The sequence below is a fragment of the Callospermophilus lateralis genome, chromosome X (assembly GCF_048772815.1).
Source record: "Callospermophilus lateralis isolate mCalLat2 chromosome X, mCalLat2.hap1, whole genome shotgun sequence".
In the NCBI taxonomy this organism is placed as follows: Eukaryota; Metazoa; Chordata; class Mammalia; order Rodentia; family Sciuridae; genus Callospermophilus; species Callospermophilus lateralis.
The window spans coordinates 8,408,807-8,429,582 of record NC_135325.1 but is presented as its reverse complement, the minus strand read 5'-3'; the positions used below and the strand labels follow the sequence as shown (position 1 = coordinate 8,429,582).

The window sequence follows — 20,776 nt, the reverse complement described above, 5'->3', positions numbered from 1 at the left end:
AATTTATTTCTAGGTATTGTGTGTGAGTGTGTGTGTGTGTGTTTTGGTTGGGATTGTTTTCATGATTTCTTTCACAGCAAATCCATTATTAGTGTTTAGAAAAACTGATTTTTTTATGTTGACTTTGTATCCTGATACTTTACTGAATTTGTTCATCAGTTCTAATAACCTTTGGTGACATATTTAGTTTTTTTAAAAAAGAGAGAGAGAGAGAGAGAATTTTAATATTTATTTTTCAGTTTTCGGCGGACACAACATCTTTGTTTGTATGTGGTGCTGAGGATCAAACCCGGGCCGCACGCATGCCAGGCTAGCGCGCTACCGCTTGAGTCACATCCCCAGCCCTCATATTTAGTTTTTTTTTTATGTATAGAATGATATCATCTTCAAACAGGGATAATTTGACTCTCACCTTTTCTATTTGTATACCTTTCATTTCTTTCTCTTGCCTAATTGTGCCAACCAAAATTTCTAGTACTATATTCAATAAGAGTGGTGAGAGTAGACAGGAGTGTCCAGGCTGCAGGTGTACACGACACCATCCAGGCTGCAGGTGTACACGACAGCCGAGCCTGCCTCCCACAGCAGCTGCATGATGCTGGACTGGTGCTGACCCTGGTGCCTGAGGGTCTGTGTAGACAGGTCGTAGATGGCCAAGGTTCCATCCAGGTAAGCAACAGCTGCCAGCGACATCACACTGCGGAAGCCCAAGGACTCCACGGAATTGGATTCACTCTCCTCCCCTTCTCCTAGGTTGGGCTGGGAGGCCACAGTCTCAGGTCTGAAAACACCCACCACCTTGCTGGTGGTGGCACTGACCACTTTGGCCTGGCAGTCCACAGAGCCAGTCAGGATCAGGCTGCCATCCTGTTTGGCAGTAACACAGGTCAAAGGGCCCTGGTGACCCTCAGTCCCTTTTAATACATGGATGGGGTTTCCCTGTTTCAGGTCCCAAATCCTGACGGTGCCATCTTCATAGCCTACCACAGCTCTCTTTCCGTCAGGGAGGACAGGACCACAGGTGGCTGGGCAGTTGGGGCCCTGGAAGGTCTTGCAATTACCATTTGGGACCTTCCACATCCAGGTGTTGCCATCAGCTGTGCGCCAGTAGGACAGGTGTCTGAGGTTGCCACTCCATCCACTCCAGATCTCCTGTTTGGAAGGACCAGACCTCCTCCTTAGTGTCTGCCTGCCACACTTTCCACAGACCACTCATGTCCCCTGTGGCCACTAAGGTAGAGTCATGGCTGAAACCAGCACAAGTCACAGAGTCTTTATGGCCTGCACACTCAAAGAGCACTCCCCATCACTGAGCCTCCAGACAAAGGCTTTGTCATTTTCACCCCCTGTCCCTGCCAAGGTGTTAGTCTTGGGATCCAGGCTCACACAAAACACAGACGCTGAGTGCAAGGCAAAGGTGACCTCACCATCATGGGGGCCCTCCATACTGCTGACCCCTCCTTCCTGGGGTTCCAGGACCCAGCCCTCCTCGTTGCCCTCTTCCTCTTCTTCTTCCTCCTCAAAGTCCACATCTTCCATCTCTTGGGCCAGATGACCCGGGTCCGGCAGGCCAGGATCCAGTTCTACCACCTCCTTAATCTCTTCATTACCATGGAAGCTTAAGGTCTCCAGCGGGGGCGTGTCCGCAGCGGCCCCAGCTTTCTGATTCCATACTCCATGTTGCATAGGCGGCCGATCCACTTCTCTGGGCCCAAATACCTCCCAGAGTCAGCTCTGTGCAGCGACGCAGAACTCCAGCTCCTCCCGGGAAGAAGTACGCATAGGCGACTCCTTTTTTTTTTTTTTTTTTTTTTTTTAGTATTCTTTTAGTTGTAGATGGACACAATATCTTTATTTTATTTATTTATTTATCTTTAATGTGGTGCTGAGGATCGAACCCAGTGCCTCATGCACCCGAGGCAAGTACTCAACCACTGAGCTACAACCCCAGCACTTGTCTTATTCTTTTTTTAAAAAATTTTTTTTAGTCGTAGATGGACACAATACCTTTATTTTATTTATTTATTTTTATGGCATGCTGAGGACCGAACTCAGTGTCTCACACATGCCAGGTGAGCACTCTACCTCTGAGCCACAACCCCAACCACCCTTGTCTTATTCTTGATCTTAGAGGAAATGATCTTACTTTTTTCCACTCAGTATGATGACGGCAACGGGTTTGTCATATATAACCTTTGTTCCCTGCTACCCATGGTACTAAAGATTGAACCCAGTCTTGCTCATGCTAGGCAAGCACTCTATCACTGAGCTATATCCCCAGCCCCATATATAATCTTTGTTATATTGAGATATGATTCTTCTATACCAAATTTATTCAGGGCTTTTATCATGAAGAATGTTGAATTTTATCAAGTGCTTTTTCTGCATCTATTGAGATGATCATATGATTTGTATATTTCATTATATTTATGTGATATATTCTATGGTTTATGCATATTGAACCATCCTTTCATCACTGGAGCACACACACATTTTTCTACTCTGTGTTCTTTCTCTCTATACACACACGCACATGTGTACACACACACTCTGTACATACACACAATATACATGTATACATATACTCTATGTATGCGCAATTTATATGTACACATATGTACAAAAATGATCATATTTTATACACATCATACACATATTTTAATGATAAAAACTGAATAGGGCTGGGGTTGTGGTTCAGTGGTAGAGCACTCGCCTTGCATGTGTGAAGCACTGGGTTCGATACTCAGCACCACATTAAATAAATAAATAAATAAATAAATAAAAAGGTATTGTGTCCATCTAAAAAAAATTTTTAAAAACTGAATACTTGTAAATTTAGTATTTTATCATTACTTTAGTTACTTAACATACAGTGGACATCTTTTTCTGTTCATCAAAAAGCTCTAATGCTAGGCATGGTGGCATGTGCCTATTGTCCGATCTTCTCTGAAAACTGAGGCAGGAAAATCACTTGATCCCAGGAGTTTGGGGGCTGAGAAATATAGGGAAAAAAAAGCACTTTTATGACAATATAACAAAATATTTAATTGTTTCATAGTTGTATTTTTGCAACTGTAACCTTAAACCTTTTTGTCATGAAAATGTAGTTTATACTTTACTAGCTTCATAAATAATGTCTGTGAACATAGATTTTTGTTTATATTAATAATTATTACATTAGAATTAATTCCTAGAAGTTATTGGGTCAAGGAGCATGTATTTAAATTTTTTTCTATTCAGGTAATGCAGACCCATCTGGTTAAGGCAGAATAATGCCCCTTCCCAAATATATCTACGTCCTAATCCCAAAAACTTACACGGCAAAAGAACTTCAAAGTTGTGATTAAATTAAGGATCTCAAGATGAGGAGATTGTTCTGGATTATCTGGGTAGACCCAGTGTCTTCACAAGGTTCATTATAAAGGAAATGAGAAGACTGGGGAGTCACAGAAGGAGAGATGAAAATGGAAGCAGAGTTTGGAATGGTGTGATTGCTGGCTGGAAAAAGGTCTTGAGCCCAGGAAGATGAGAAGCCTCTAGTTTCTAAAGAATCTGGGTAAGACCAGGAAAAGGATTCTTTTGTAGAGCCTCTGAAAAGAGTTCAGCCCTGCCAATACTTCAATTTCAGTCCATTGAGGCCCTTTTGGACTTCTGATCTACAGAACTGTAAGGTAATCAATTTGTATTATTTTTGGATACTGAGTTTGTGCTAATTGATTCCAGCAGCAACAGGAACTGAGGCATACATAGTTTAAACAACTGTCCAAAGTAAGGCTTATCTCCCTTTGTATTCTTCAGTTCTACTCACCAGGGACACCTTGGCTATTTTTTTTTTTTTTTTTTGTAGTTGTAGATGAACAGAATGCCTTTATTTTATTTATTTTTATGTGGTTCTGAGGATCGAACCCAGTGCCCCACGCATGCTAGGCAAGCGCTCTGTCCCTGAGCTGCAGCCCCAACCCCTACCTTGGCTATTTTTTGATTTATGAATTTAAGACACTATTTATTGAATTTCCTTTTATAATGGACAAGAATTTAGCTCTTTACATTACTCCTTCCCAGTTCCAACCCCAAACTCTCCCAATTCATTGTCATACTTTTTAAAAACTTTTTTCATTATCGTACTTTTTGTTAATTGATATTAATTTTTACACAGTATACAACCTCATAAATATTATGTGTGTGCTTTTTGTTGAGTAGAATTTTTTTCTTTATTACAACTTATTTTTATTCCTGATGTCCTGATAATAATAACTGCCTTGCTGAGCATGGTGGCACATGCCTGTAATCCCAGTGGCTCAGGAGTCTGAGGCAGGAGGATCATGAATTCAAAGCCAGTCTCAGCAAAAGTGAGGTATTAAGCAACTCAGTGAGACCCTGTCTCTAAATAAAACACAAAATAGGGCTGGGGGTATGGGGATAGGAAAGATAGTAAAATGAAACAGACATTATTACCTTATGTACATATATGACTTACATGACCAATGAGATTCTACAACATGTACAATCAGAAAAATAAGAAATTATACCCCATTTATGTATGATATATCAAAGTGCCTAAATGCATTCTACTGTCATGTATAACTAATGAGAACACATTTTTAAAGTTATTTTAAAAATAGGGAGGCTGAGGCTATAGCTCAGTGGTAGAGCGCTTGCCTTGCATACGTAAAACCCTGGGTTCAATCCCCAGCACCACATAAAAATAAACAAATAAAGAATGTTGGGTATAACTTCAATTTACTATTTAATAAATAAATAAATAATAGGACTGGGGATGTGGCTCAGTGGTCAAGTGCCCCTGAGTTCAATCCCTGGTACCAAAATAAATAAATAAATAACTGCCTTGATTTTTTTTTTCTGGGTATTGAACCCAGCTCTACCATTGAACTACATCCCTAACCCTTTTGGATTTTTTATTTTGAGACAGAGTCTTGCTAAATTGCACAGGCTGGCCTTGAATTTTTGATCCTCCCGCTTCAGCTTCCAAAGTTGCTGGGATTATAGGTATGCACCCCCATACCCAGCTCAAATTTTCTTATTTGCTTCATTTTAGACACTCATTCAAATCCTCTGAATTAGTTTCCTATTACTGCATAACAAGGACAGAAAATCAAAATGGGGTTTTCTCTGTGTGTTGGGGGTAGGGGTATGTGTGGTGCTAGGCAAGCGCTCTAATAGTGAGCTAACCCCCAACCCCAAAGTGGGTCTTATTGGGCTGAAATCAAGGTATTGGAAGGACTACATTCCTTCTAGAATCTCTAGAGGAAAATTCATTTTCTGGACTTTTCCAGTTTTGAGAGACCGCCCACATTCCTTGGCTGAAGTCCACCTTCCATTTTCAAAGCCAGTAATGGCCCATTAGGTCTTTCTCATGCTATGTCATCTCCCCGACACTCTCTCTTCTTCTCTGTTCCATATTTGAGGGCCACTGTGATTACATTAAACCTAGTTAGATAATCCAGGATAATCTCCCATCCTAAGGTCAGCTGATTAGCAAACTTAGTTCCATCTGCAATCTTAATCCCTATTTTTCATATAAATCAATGAATACATACATAAGAGAAAGGGGATCTGCAAACTTCTATCATGCCTGGCAGACACTTGTTGTGGAGTAGCAGTCATGCCCTCTTAGATTCCAAAGTCTCATGATCTAGTTAACTTTAACCACTTCAAAGTAGTTCCTTGTAGATGTACTGATGCCATTAGAGTAATAAGTAACTTGAAGAATCCCTTGTTCCTCTTTATTGCAATTCTTACCTGGAATATATAACATAAGCAACCAATGACCAAATCAACATCCTGTACTATTCTTGTCAACTGGTACAGACTGTAACAAACTGGTTTGTTATAACCTCCTTCTTGTTCTTTTGTTTATTAATCTATAAAACCAGACTCCTAGGACACCATTTTGGGAACACTTATTCTTAGCAACTAGAATATGTGGGTTTTTTAATATTTATTTTTTTAGTTGTAGTTGTCAATACCTTTATTTTTTTATTTATTTTTATGTGGTGCTGAGGATTGAACCCAGGGCCTTTCATGTGCTAGGGGAGCGCTCTACTGCCCAGCCCCTAGAATGTGTGTTTTTTATTTGGTGGCCAACCTTGTTTTGGCTCAAATAAACTTTTTGCTCATACATTTGGTATGCCTCAATTTTCCTTTCAGGTTGATACTAATATATGCAAAAGTTCCATGAATTAGACTGTGGTCATGTTTGAAGGGGACATTATCCTGCCTACCACTTACTCCATTAAATCTGCTAAAGCTTATTAATAACATGCTCCAAAGAGTCAATTAAAGCAGACCTACCTCCTAGAGCTGTTCATTCTCTTCAAACCAAACTAATTGCCCTCTGGGCGTGCTATACACTGTCACATAGGTATTTTTTCTCTTATTAAGTTATGTGATCTCTCATTTCCTTGGTCTCATGTCCCTCTCCTTTCTTAGCATACTCCTTTCTTTTTCTGAAGCACATACTTCTGACATTTTATATAAGGGGTACATTGGAGGCTATAATATTTGGAGTCCTTTTATGTCTTAAGAGGCCATTATTTCACCTTCATACTTGATTGAGGGTTTGGTAAGTATAGCATTCTAGATTAAAGATCATTTATTTTCAGAATTTTGAAGGTTTTGCTCCATTAACCTCCAACATCAAGAGGTATAATTGAGAAGGATGATACTATTCTGATTCCAAATCCTTTACCAAGCAACTTCTTTTTTCTCTCTGGAAGCTTATAGGATTTATCATTGGTGTTTTGAATTTCATGATAATATGCTTTGGTGCGAGTTTCTTTTCATTCATTGCCCTGGCCTCCTGGTGGGTATTTTCCATATAGAGACAGTTGTCTTTCAGTTTAGGGACATTTTCTTGTGTTACTTATTTGATGAATTCAGTCCTTCCAATTCTTTGTTTACTTTTTTTTGGTGGGGGGGGTCTGCCTATAGTTTGGACATAAGACTTTCTGGAACAATCCTATTTCCTATTCCTTTCTGTTCTATTTTCCATCTTGTTATCTGTTTTGTTTTTTTTTTTAATCCTACCTCCTGGAAATGTCCTTGATTTTAATATGACAATATTTTATTCAATTTTTAAAATTTCAGCTATATTTCAATGATCTCTCTTGTCCTTTGTGACAACTTCATCTCCTCTTTTCCCTCTTCCCTTTCCATTATCTGTTTCTCTGAGTATGTGTCTCTCTAACTCTTGTTTTCATTTGTGTCCCACCTTATTTCAAGGATGCAATTTCTTCTCTTAACACTCTGTGAATCTTCCAGTGTTTTGCTTGTTGCTTGAAGTCTTCTTTTAATACTGGTATGCTTTTTTTCTTAGTACCTTTTTTTCAGTTTTTTTTTTTTTTCTTTTTCTTCCACATTAGAAGTATTTCTTAACTATCTGGCGACTTTTTTTGACAATGAATATTGAGGCATCTAAAAGCTTTTGCCTTTCCTGCCTGGGCAGGGGCTCTGGTAATGGGTGATGGAGCCATGTATGAGTCAGGGCCTGACAGGAAATAAGTGTCACACATCAACTGAGTCATTGAGAATGATTTAAAAAGGGACAATTTATGACAAAGTGAACAGGATTTACGGGAAACAACAAAGAATAGATCAATATCCCATGAGCGACAATAACAGAAAGCTGGTACTACTTGAGGGCTGAAGGGCAAGAGTCAGGAGTAATGTTTGGACTCTGTAAGGGTCTCCATGTGGAAGGGGGTAGCTGACACAACTCATGTTCTTCAATAGAAGGATACAGCCAATCTAGGACTCAGCAAGGAAAGAAGACAGGAAACAAATATCCTGATGTCTTCTGCAACCATCCATCTCTGTAGGTGCTTTCCTCCCAATGAACTTGATATGAAGCCATCTGTAATTTCCTTACCCAGAGCAGGCTGGATGAAGACCAAGTATGGGAATGGAAGCTTCCAGCACAGCTATATCTGTGAAAGTTTGGTCTAGAAAATAGAAACCACTCTAGGAGTTTTTGGTATAAAAAGTTGAACATAGAATTCAGGGTTTATATGGGAATTGGAAATACTGAGCAGGCAATAAGGGTAACGGTCAGGAACACTGCCAAAAAGGTCAGAGGACTTGACTCTGAAGACCTTGGCCTGAAGCTCCAATGCTGATATAGTATTTGCAGCAATCCTCAAGACTCTCCAAGAAGCTCCCACCAATTATCCCAGTTTATAGAGGCTGTTCCAAAGCCTAATGGGAAACCAGTGCCAATTTCATTTGTCCACATATCTGGTTTCCACTGCCTCCAGAAAATCAGTGTTTTGTTGAACTTTCTTCTGCACCCACTTCTGGGGATCTTTCCTCTAGGTCACCCTGGTTTTTTTGGAGAAGGTGCCTCTCATCCCATGTTTGTGGCAGGGCGGGCAGGCAGAGAGGATGAACCAGCCTTGGTCACTAGGGTACTGGGAACTGGATTCTCCTATGTTTATTGTCTGCAGAGAAGAAGGTTCCTGTCTCCTACCTGGTGGAGTGTTGTTGAGAGAGAACCCGAGGGTCCAGCCACTCAGTGTTCAGATGGTGATACCATCTACCTCATCTCAGCCTTGAGCCTCACCTGGAGTTTACTTAGTCAAGGATTTCCTTCCTGAGTCTGCTACAAATTCTAATTTGGTGGCTTCCTACTAAAATGTTGTTTAAACCCTTATCATTGCCTTGAAATGCCCAGTCCTTTGATGTTTCCTTTCCTAGTCTCCTTGTCCTTGTGGAGATTCCCTTTTTAACTCCTTTAGTATCATTTTACCAGAATTTGAGAGGAAGAAATGGTAAACATAAGTAGTGTGCTAGGATTGACCAGAAGTGTGTTCATTAGGACTTTGCTGTAAATTGTTAAATTAGATGCTCACTTTAAAGTCCCATGATCATTTTTTTTTTCTTGTACTAGGGGTTGAACCCAGTAGCATTTAACCACTAAGACACATCCCCAGACCTTTTATGTATTTTATTTAGAGACAGGGTCTCACTGAGTTGCTTAGAGCCTTGATAAATTGCTGAGGCTGGCTTTGAACTCACAATACTCCTGCCTCAGCCTCCTGAGCTGCTGGGATTACAAGCCTGAGCCACCATGCCCAGCCGATGATCATTTTTTTAAAAATATTTTTTATTTTATTTATTTAGTTTTCGGCGGACACAACATCTTTGTATGTGGTGCTGAGGATCGAACCCGGGCCATGCGCATGCCAGGCGAGCGTACTACTGCTTGAGCCACATCCCCAGCCCCCCGTGATCATTTTTAATATTTTTTCAACTATAGTCATTACTTACTCTAAAATATTCAAATAAGGAAACACATAAAATAGAAAAGGTATAAGAACCTTTAAAAATAACCTTTTCCAGGTGCTGGAGTTGTGGCTCAGCAGTGGAGTGCTCACCCAGCATGTGCGGAGCACTGGGTTTGATCCTCAGCATCACATAAAAATAAAATAAAGGTATTGTGTCTAACTACAACTAAAACAAAATATTTTTAAAAAATAACCTTTTCTGGGGCTGAGGATGTGGCTCAAGCGGTAGCGCGCTCGCCTGGCATGCGTGCGGCCCGGGTTCGATCCTCAGCACCACATACAAACAAAGATGTTGTATCTGCTGAAAAACTAAAAAATAAATATTAAAAAAATTCTCTCTCTCTCTCTCTCTCCACTCTCTCTTTAAAAAAAATAACCTTTTCCATTATTAAGATTATGTTCATTAAGGAAAATCTAGAATAGGGCCAGACACTCTCCTAAGTGTTAACCCATTACAGCCTCATGACAACCCTATAAAGGAGGCACTATTCTCCCCATTTTACAGATGAGAAACTTGAGGTACAGAGGTTAAGAAATCTCCCAAGGTAACATGCCAGCTAGTACCAATCCTGAACTGATCACATTTAGGCCAGTAGCTGTACCCCCATGCCATGCTGGCTCAGAAAATAGAGAAAAAAAGGGTGTCTATAGCTACGTGGCTCCAAGATAACCTTTTAAAAAAAAAAAAAAAAAACTTTTTTAGTTGTAGATGGACATAATATGTTTTTTTTTTAAATTTATGTGGTGCTGAGGATAGAACCCAGTGCCTCACACATGCTAAGCAAGTGCTCAACCACTGAGCTACAACCCCAGTCCCCAAGGTAACCTTTTTTTAAAAAACATTTTTTAGTTGTAAATGGACACAATACCTGTATTTTATTTATTTATTTTTATGTAGTGCTGAGGATGGAGCCCAGTGCCTCAGAAGTGCTAGGCAAGCACTCTACCACTGAGCTACAATCCCAGCCCCCAATATAATCTTTTAACCTTCTGGAATATTTGCTTACAAAGTTTTAATGTCTTTTTCTAAGGTACAAAGCAACTGTAAGTGTAGGGGATGTGTGAATATGTAGTCTATAGCTTAACACTTAGTGTTATGCTATAAGCATTCTATATATATCCAGATTTCATACCAAGCAAAACACCCATAAGAATCCATTGGAATTTTATGTTAAAACTGTTGAACAGGAATTCTAAACCATAACAAAAAAACTTTTACCCAATTCCAGACAATTCCATCATATCTAATTGCTTCAGACACCACTGACTTTACTTTCTCAGGTCTGCTCTCTCTTGCTAAGGGATATTGATTAGACACGACAAACAACCTCTTTGAATTCAAATCCTCTCCCATGTTACAATTGGGGTAATAACACTTAACTTACCCTGCTGTCATGAGAATTTAAAAGAGGATGAAAGAGAATTGCAGCCCCCTGCTTCTCCATAAATGGCAACAATTATCTTAAGATCATCCTCAATGCCCAGAGAGATTTTCCAGAAACACATAACACTGTAATTTTTATGTCAGGTGAAATCTTTCCATCCTTTTATTTTGGTGCTGGGGGAAAGTCTGGTCCCTATTTGATAAGCCATTTTATGTTGTTTATGAGAGACAGGCATATATAAAACTTTTCATAAACTGGGTGTGGTGGTAAAACCCCTGTAATCCCTGTGGCTTGGGAGGCTGAGGCAGGAGGATTGCAAGTTCAAAGCCAGCCTCAGCAATTTAGCAAGGCTCTAAGCAACTCAGTGAGATCCTGTCTCTAAATAAAATACCAAATGGGCTGCAGATGTGGCTCAACAGTTAAGTGCCCTTGGGTTCAATACCTGGTACCAAAAAAAAAAAAAGAAAGAAAGAAAGAAAGAAAGAAAAACAAGAAAAGAAAAAAAAACTTTCCAGAAAATTTATTTCTGAATACACATCAAAGTTTCATTTCAAGATTCTCTCCTGATTGGGACATTTTTGGAAAAGCAAATGGTTAGATGATCATAGCCAGAGTGTACATAAGGAACAAGAACATCTCATTAAACATTACTAGTCTTCTGACCTTTAGGTCAGTTGAGAGACTGGGTGGGCAGGAAGGAATCGGTCTCCTAGAAAATTCTCATTAAAAAATATCAGGGTTGGGCTGGGGATGTGGCTCAAGTGGTAGTGCATTCGCCTGGCATGTGTGAGGCCCTGGGTTCGATTCTCAGCACCACAGGAAAAAAAAATAAAGATATTGTGTCCACCTAAAACTAACAAATAAAATATTTAAAAAATCAGAAAGCCAGCCTCAGCAAAAGTGAGGTGCTAAGCAACTCAGTGAGACCGTGTCTCTAAATAAAATACAAAATAGGGCTGCAGATGTAGCTCAGTGGTTGAGTGACTCTGAGTTCAACCCAGGTTACCTCCCCCCCAAAAAAGAATATCAGAGAATTGCTTAAGTATTTTTATAAGAAATTATAATTACTTCCCAGAATAAGGTTATGAAATACATTCTCAAAAAGTTATTTCAGGGCTGGGGATGTGGCTCAAGCGGTAGCTCGCTCGCCTGGCGTGCGTGCGACCCGGGTTCGATCCTCAGCACCACATACAAACAAAGATGTTGTGTCTGCTGATAACTAAAAAATAAATATTAAAAATTCTCTCTCTCTCTCCCTCCCTCTCTCTCTTTAAAAAAAAAAAAAGTTATTTCAAACAGGTTTAATATTTCACAAATTTTTTGGTACTAGACATTGAACCCAGGGGAACTTTACCACTCAGCTACATCCCCAGCTCTTTTTATTTTTTATTTTGAGACAGGGTCTCACCAAGTTGTTTAGGGCCTCACTAAGTTGCTGAGACTGGCTTTGAACTTGCAATCTTTCTGCCTCAGCCTCCTGAGATGCTGGGATTACAGGTGTGCACCAGTGTGCCTGGCTTACAATCAAATTTATAAAAACAAGAAAAGGTGCTGGGCGAGGTAGTGCTTGTACCCTCAGCGGCTTGGGAGGCAGAGGAAGGAGAGTCTCGAGCACAAAGCCAGCCTCAGCAATTTAGCAAGGTGCTAAGCAACTCAGTATAACCCTGTCTCTAATAAAATACAAAATAGGCTCGGGATGTGGCTCAGTGGTTGAGTGCCCCTGAGTTCAATCCCTGCCCCCACCCCCAAGAAACAAGAAAAGAAAAGAAAGGTCATTCGGGAATCCTCCAAGGAAAAAAGTGCCTCTTCACCAACTTTCTCAATTTCTACCATTAGAAAACTAAGGAGGAGTTACCAGCGTGAATACTACAGTAATATGTGGGATAATCATGTACCTTAGTATCCTTACACATTTTAAAAAATGTCTGGAGGGACATTCCATCAATAATTATTATCAATTATCTCGGCAAAAATTGATAATAGTGAGATTATGGGAGATTTGCAATTTTTACAATTTTGTGTTCTTTTTTTTTTTTTTTTTTTTTTTGTGGTGCTGGGGATTGAACCCAGGGCCCTGCGTATGTGAGGTAAGCACGCTACCAACCAAGCTATATCCCCAGCCCAAATTTTGTGTTCTTTACCAAGCATGCAGTACTTCTATAACTTCTATAATGATAATAATAGAAATATATTTCACCGAATATCAAGTCAGTTTTGGTAGCTCAGGGATGCATGTCACCACTAGCTCCCTGGGGTCCATTTTCATTGCCAAGGACCAACCAGTTCATTAGACAACCCCAGCAGCCTTCTTGGCTCTGAGGAGCCGAGGTATAGCAGTGGTGTTCATACTTTAGCTGCTTCAGAATCCCCCAGAGGACTGGTTAAAGTGCAGATCACTGGGTCCCAGCCCCTGAGTTCCTGATTGGGCAGGCCTAGGGTGGGGTCCATAATGTGCATTTCTACCCAGTTCCCACGTGCTGCTGCTGGTCTGGGGACCACGCTTGACTACCCACAGTGGCACTGAAAAGAAAATTTTAGTGAGAGAATGGAAGCCTAAGCCCAGGGCTGGAAAGCAAAACAAGCAGATGAACTTCACTGACTTCCCACTTTTGCCTCTGGCTGGCTTGTAGTTATTTTTGAGGAGATGAACTTGATTTGACTGACTCTATTTAATAAGAAGTCGTGCTAGATAAGGGTTGTGCCATATCTTATTAAGTGAGTGCCTGATTCAGAGGCTTTTCAATTAAGTCCGGTGTCCTCTGGGGCTTAAGAACCCATCTGGGGTTGGCTGTCTACATTAGGGGCTTCACCACCTGGAGGATGGCTGTGGCTTCTCACCCTCAGTAATGGCCACTGGTCTTGGTTTTTCTGAACCCTGAGTGATGATGACACTGAGAGCGATGGGGTAGTGGCTTTTGCAATGCTGATTTCCTGTTTAGGAAGCAGCATGGGCAGTATTATTGGAGGTAAAACAGGAGAAAGCCCAGCCCCATAATCTACCAATTACATATGTAGTCATATTTTTTGTTGTTATTGTTATTGATAAAATATATCTAACACAAAATTTACCATTTTAACCATTTTAAACTGTATAGTTCAGTGGCATTAGGTATATTTAGAGTGTTGTGCAACCATCATCACTATCCATGTTTTCATCACCCCATGTTGAAATACTGTAACCATTATTACATACACACAGTGTGTATGTATGTATGCTTTTTAAAACATATTGTTTAGTTGTAGATGGACACAGTATCTTTATTTTATTTATTTTTATGTGGTGCTGAGGATTAAATTTAGTGCCTCACACGTACTAGGCAGGTACTTTACCACTGAGCCACAACCCCAGCCCTGTGTGCGTGCTTTTATTGAAATATAATTCATATCATACAATGTCCCCCCACTACTGTGGATCAAACCCAGGGCCTTGCACATGCTAGGCAAGCACTTGGGTCCTGAGCTGCACCCCCAGCCCTTTTAAAACTTTTTTTTATTTTTGAGACAGGGTCTGGCTAAGTTACCCAGGCTGGCCTTGAATTTACAATCCTACTACCTCAATCTCCTGAGTAGCAGGAATTACAGGTGTGTGCACCATGCCCAGCAATTCACCCATTTTAAAGCGTATAACTCAATAGTTTTTAGTATTTTTGCAATTGTACATCCATCAAGAAAATCACTTTTGTCACTCCAAAAGTGGAACTCTATACCCATTTGATGTCTCTCCCCAATTCCCTCCAGCTAATAGAGACCACTAATTTACTCTATGGATTTTCCTATTCTGGACATTATAAATGGGATCATATAGTCAGTGGCCTTTTATGACTGGCTTCTGTCACCTAGTGTCATATTTTCAAGGGTCATCTATGTTATAGCATGAACCAATGCTTTATTCCCTTTTTTATCCACCATTTTTTTTTTGTGGTGCTGGGGATTAAACCTAGGGCCTTATGTATGCAAGGCAAGCACACTCTACCAACTGAGCAATATCCCCAGCCCTTCAAATTTGACCTCATTTATCTCCTTCACATCCCCACCTCCCAACAAAAAATTTCTTCTCCACTTGGTTGATCTCTCCAACTACCCAGCTTTCAAGCCAGCTAAAGAAGTATTGCTTTAGACTGTGTGTGGTGATACACCTGTAATCCCAGCAGCTCAGGAGGCTGAGGCAGCAGTATCATGAGTTCAAAGCCAGCCTCAGCAAAACCAAGGTGCTAAGCAACTCAATGCGACCCTGTCTCTAAATAAAATACAAAAAATGTTCTAGGGATGTGGCTCAATGATCAAGTGCGTGGAGTTCAATCCCTGGTAAACACCCACCTCAAAAAAAAAAAAAAAATGCGGCTGGGGATATAGTTCAGTTGGTAGAGCGCTTGCCTCGCATGCATAGGTCCTGGGTTCAATCCCCAGCACCACACAAAAAACAAATTGCATTAGAGTCCTCCATCTTTGTTCCTTAGCCGAGCAAATCATCTGTCTCACCAGATTCTGTCAAATGGATTTGAAAAATGGCTCTAGAATGGATTTTTTCCTTTTTGTCAGTGTCAGTGCCATCACATTTCTTGCCTTTAATATCTCTGGCCTGTCACTGGCCTCCCACATCTCCCCAGACTCTCCCTCCTTCAGTTCTGCTTCTGCAGAGCAGAGCTTGCCAGTGACCTTCCTAAAATCGGCCTGCTTGGAGATCTCTGCTCCTACCCATTGCCTGCAGGGTCTTGTTTGCACTTGGCTGGCACAGAGACCACTTAGAATCTGACATCCTGCACTCCTGCCCCTTCCACACAAGCCCTCTAGAGAACACCATCTGTTCCCCAGACTCTGAACATTCATTCTCACTTGGTCTTCCTTCCTTTGTCTGAAATTCTGGGAAATGTCTATGCAGCCTAGAGACCCAGTTCCAGTGGAACCTAGCCTGTGACAGGGCCCCTGAGCCTCACTTCTGAAAGTTGAGGGGAAAAAAAGAAACCATTTTTTTAAAATTAGTCAGTTGGTGTGGAATGGTGGTGTAAGAAACCATTTTTGTAAGTCAATTTCTACTTTTAAATCTTCATTACCAATAAGATGGAAAGCTCCCTATTGTTAGTTTATAGGCTTCATTTTAAGATTGGCCTGATTATATGACTTATTCTTGATACACACCAATTATTCTATTTAACGTTAGCACTTTCTACAATGCTTATTTCATCTATATGGTCTTAAATTAATGTGCAGTGCTTTGGGATTTTTAAAATTATCATTTGATTTGCATTTTAACTGTGAAAATATTTTTCCTTATACATGACCCCTTGTAATTTTGAGTGTGGGGGACAAATAGGGTGGGCAGAAAGCTGTAGAATCCATATTCCTTGTTAATTTCTGAGAACTATTCTTCCAATTTACTATTTTCTTAGACAAAGCAATGCTGTGGAAAAGGATGGAAAAAATGCTCTTGGCAAGTTATTCTGTATAGTAGGGCTCATTTTGTGTGATTTTTTTTGGTGCATTATAATTATACATAATAGTGGGATTCATTATGTCATATTTCTACATACCTTTTTGTGCATTTTAGATACAAGTTTCTGTGACTGATCAGCTTTAAAATTGATTACTCAGGCATTCTTTGGATTTTTTAAGAAGAAACCCACCTTTCCAGTTTTACAGAAGCGTGGAAGAGTACATCTCACCTTCTAGTTTCTTCCTTCATGTTTTCCTTTGCTAAGCAAGCCTTTCCTACAAACCATGTAAAGACAATCATGGTTTAGCTATTTCATAAATGATCTACTTCTCTGATTTCATTTCTGCATCTCTATAGAGCAGGCAAACCCATTCCTCTTGGATTTGTTGAAAAGGATTCACTAAAAATGAAAACGGGGGAGTGAGCTAGGCGTGGTGGTGCACACCTGTAATCCCAGCAATTCAGGAGGCTGAGGCAACAAGATCAGGAGTTCAAACCCAGCCTCAGCAATTTATGGAGGGCCTAAGCAACTCAGTGAGATCCTGTCTCTAAATAAATTTAATTTAGAGCTGGGGATGTGGCTCAGTGATTAAGGGCTCCTGCGTTCAATCTTGGTACCAAAAACCAACCAAACAAAAACAGGAAAACCTGCCAGCATGGAGCCTTGTCTACTTGCTGAAAGTGCTATTTGCCAGGGTTCTCCATGGTAGAGTTATATATTTCTCCCATTTTAAATACACAGACATTTATTTCAGGAAAATATTTTGATGCTATGCAAATATACTGTTTCTTAAACTTTCACCCTCAAATTTGAGATTTTTAGTTGGATTGTGCCCTAGTCAACCATGACCACTTTTTTCTTTTCATTCCTTCTACATTATTTATTGGAATTATTCTGTAAGTAAGACTTGTCCCTTTCTCCTCGTTTTATTTTCTTCTTTAATCAGTTATTTAGTTCTGTCTGAACTCAAAGATATTACTTTTATTCTTTGGGTTATAATTCAATACTGTTATTATTTTTTCGCTTGACTTATTCTACCTTTGGCTTTTGGGAGCCCTTTCAGGCTGGTTTCTATGCCAGCTTGTAAGCCCTTTGGGTGTGTCCCTTCACTTTTGTTAAGCACATCTTATGGCACAGGGAGATTTTTTACATTCCTCCATAAAGCTCATGAGAAGTGCTCTACAATGACTGTCTTCTGTAAAACACTCAGCATGTAATTTATATTAAAGATGATATTAAAGGTTATCAAAGCAAAGTATCATTCATTACATGTAAATTACAGATGTCAAGTCTGAGTACTTGGAGAGAGCAAGTATGATAGGCTATAAGAGCTAGAAAGACAGAGGCTTAACCACCTTCAATTTTTATCTAAAATGTTGCTACCACTGAGCAACACAGTGGTGACTTTTAAGTCATGTGATATCACTCTAAGTGGGACAGCTCAGATACTTTTCATTTTCCAAATGTGTTCTCTATTCTGGTAGAAATGGGAGTTTAGTGGGACAAAGATGTGGTATTAAATACAATTGTATTTCTCTAGAAATATTCATGAGATGAATTCACATAATTTGAAATATTCATTAACTATTCCGTAAAAATGTTTTGTAAGAGTGGCAGAATGAGGAATTACATGTCTATTCATGTTAGCTGGATTGGAATCTTGATATTAACTTCCCTTGTGTGGTCAGCAAAACTTTCTCAAAGGAAAAATGAAAGGACAATGAGAACAATTCAAAAGTACTAAACAATACATGAAAAAAAGTTCATTTGTAATTTTGAGAATCTTGAAAAAAATCTGTAGTGTTTTGAATAGAATTCACACAACTTAGTTTAGTTAGGACATTATAATTAGGGCCTAGCTCAGGATTTTTTTTTTTTTTTTTTTTTTTTGTACTGAGGATTGAACCCAGAGCCACTTTACCACTGTGCCACATCCCCAGCTCTTTTCTATTTTTTATTTTGGGACAGGGTCTCACTAAGTTGCTGAGGGCCTTGCTAAGTTGCTGAGGCTGGCTTTGAATTTGCCATCCTGCTGTCTCAGCCTCCCGAGTTGCTGGGATTCTGGGCATACTCCACCTCGCCGGGCTTGCTCAGGGGTTTTAAAAATATTAAATCTTGCTTTTGTGATAAAATGACAAATTTTCCTTGAAGAAAGCACACCCAGATCAAAGCCCACTTGGGATCCAGAAGGAAAAGGTAGAGTTGAACATGTAGCTCAGAGCTCTTGCTTAGCATGCATGAGACCCAGCACCACAAACCCCCAAACAAACAGACAATCCACAAAAGTATGCCTTGAGATACACCAAGACTCAAAACTTCAAGTGGTCTGTCTTTACCTGTGTGAAAGCTGGCAAAACAATTCAGTAAAAAGACTATATTCCCCACGTGGGGCAGAGGGATGAATAAGATTAAACAGGATACAAAACAAGCTGCTGATTGTTTTTCCCTTCAGAGTTCCATAGCCAATTTGCTGGTTTAGGTGAATTGACTTCTCCAATGTCCAGGTAAGTCCAGCTATGTAGGTCTCACCAACAATGTTCAACAACTTTTGACTCATTGCTCTGAGAATGCATGGGGCAGCCAGCCAAGAATCTTCAGCACCCCAGATGCCAGGCCACTGCAAGCTTAGCTCAGCTATTTCCATGTTGAAACATGTCCAGTCACTTTCAGGGGCCTGAATCTCTTTGAGAGAGGATTAGAATGACCCAGTGACCCCGGATTTAGCAAAAAGAAACACCTCTGGATTTGGACAGATCCCAGACCAGTTCCAGGTAGAGTTGAGGGTGGGGAAATCTCAGTAACAGTGGGTTTAGTCAGGCTCTATGAGTGTCAACATTTGTCAACTCTTAAGATCTTATCATAAGGCTTCACTGCCCTGAAATTAAACCATGATATGCCAAGATTTGTAATGAGTGAGACACCAGGGTGCTTGGCACAGGTATAACTGAGTATTCATTGAGTCCTTCCTTCAACACTTTGGATTCTTTTTTTTTTTTTTTAAATATCTACTCTCCAGTTGTAGTTGGACACAATACCTTTATTTTATTTATTTTATTTTTATGTGGTGCTGAGGATCAAACTCAGGCCTTGCACCTGCTAAACCAGCGCTCTACCACTGAGCCACAACTCCAGCCCCAACACTTTGGATTCTTAATCTCCAGTTTGTTTAATCCCTTCCTTAGGAGTCTGACATTGATGTCACTACTACTTCAATCTCAGATCTGTGTGGATGAGTCTCCAGTTCAGATTACTCTGACACACATGAACAGTATTTAGAAAGATGATGTTTCTGATCTCTTTTTAATAACTCACTGATTTTGAAGGGGTTTTTAAAAAATATTTCTAGTTGTCAATGGACCTTTATTTTATTCATTTATATGTGGTGCTGGGAATCGAACCCAGTGCCTCACACATGCTAGGCAAGCACTCTACCAATGAGCCACAACCTCAGCCCCTCGAAGGGTTTTTAAGCTAATGAAACAGTAATAAGAACATCTTTCTACAGAAATCTCAGGAATGGCACCAATTTACTAGAGTTGTTCCATTATTTTAGGTGAGGTATGGAGACAGCTCTCCATTGGGTAAGGGGTCAGCTTTTGTCACCTTTGGGTCCACTGACCCTCAGCCTCCTTCATTTTCAAGGGGCCAGTGATCTAAATTCTCCATTGTCTTACTTTCCCTCTGCCCGAATGTCTCCCATCTATTTCATTATCTCTTCCTACCACCAGATGGTGGAAAGGGAAAAGGAAATAACAGGCTAGTAAATGAATGTAGTGGCAGCAGAGTATCTATGGCTGAAAGGTGTGGTGGGGAATGGACCCATAAAAGGAGCTTGTGGGTTGCCCAGGAATTCCCAGTTATCATTTAAGCGTCCACTCAAGGGTAGGCCATTCCAGGTCTGGGAATCAACGTGGTCCGATGATGCCTGTTGGGAAAGGAGTCAGCCCTTGCCTCAGTGGATTCCTGGGACTATCAGAGCTTGAGAAAATCTCTGAGCAAGCAAACCCCACCTGGCCCTGGCACACTGATGCGGGGTGAGGAGGGTCCCTGCGAGGAGTAGTGCCGGGCAGAGTGCCCACCTGCCCACTGCACCCTTTTCTCCCGATCTCCTTCGCACCGCCTCCCAAGTGCAGAATTAGCACTTGGCCTGCCTGCGTTCCCAGGCTACGCTGAAGGGACCCTTTCTCCTAGCTTCCCAACAACCCCTCCGCGCAGCCTTATTCTGGTTGTCTCCATCCTCCAGGGCTCACCTGTCATAACTCTCAGCAGGTGTTCGGCCCACCTCCTGCCCGTGATCTCCCCTCCCCCAGCTCGCCTTCCACCTCTCCTTGTCCCCTCTGGGTTCACCCCCTTCTCTTCCTTTTCCACGTGCCCCTCAACTCCGAGGCCCCCTCCCCCCACAGCCCCCCATCTCCTCCGGTCTCGAGGAGTCTCGCGGCATTTCCTGGGGCGTTAGCCGAGCCGCCGCGGGTAGGGGGCGGCCGCTCCGAGCTGGGTCCCTCCAGAGCCGGCGGTGAGGAGGGCGCCCGAGCGTCTCAGCCGCAGGGACGCCCCTGGGAGACAGGCCGGAGGCGGTCCGAGCCCCGCCCCTCCCCGGCCCCGCCCCCGTCCAGTCGGCCGCGCGTCCCCTGCAGGCGGAGCCGCAGGAGCATAGCGG

At 41.1% G+C, this 20,776-nt stretch overlaps 1 pseudogene; it reads right to left on the bottom strand.

Annotated features, from left to right (window-relative positions):
- Window positions 1–483: 483 nt before the first annotated feature.
- Window positions 484–15,443, bottom strand: LOC143639333 (angio-associated migratory cell protein pseudogene; annotated as a pseudogene).
- Between the last annotated feature and the right edge of the window lie 5,333 nt (window positions 15,444–20,776).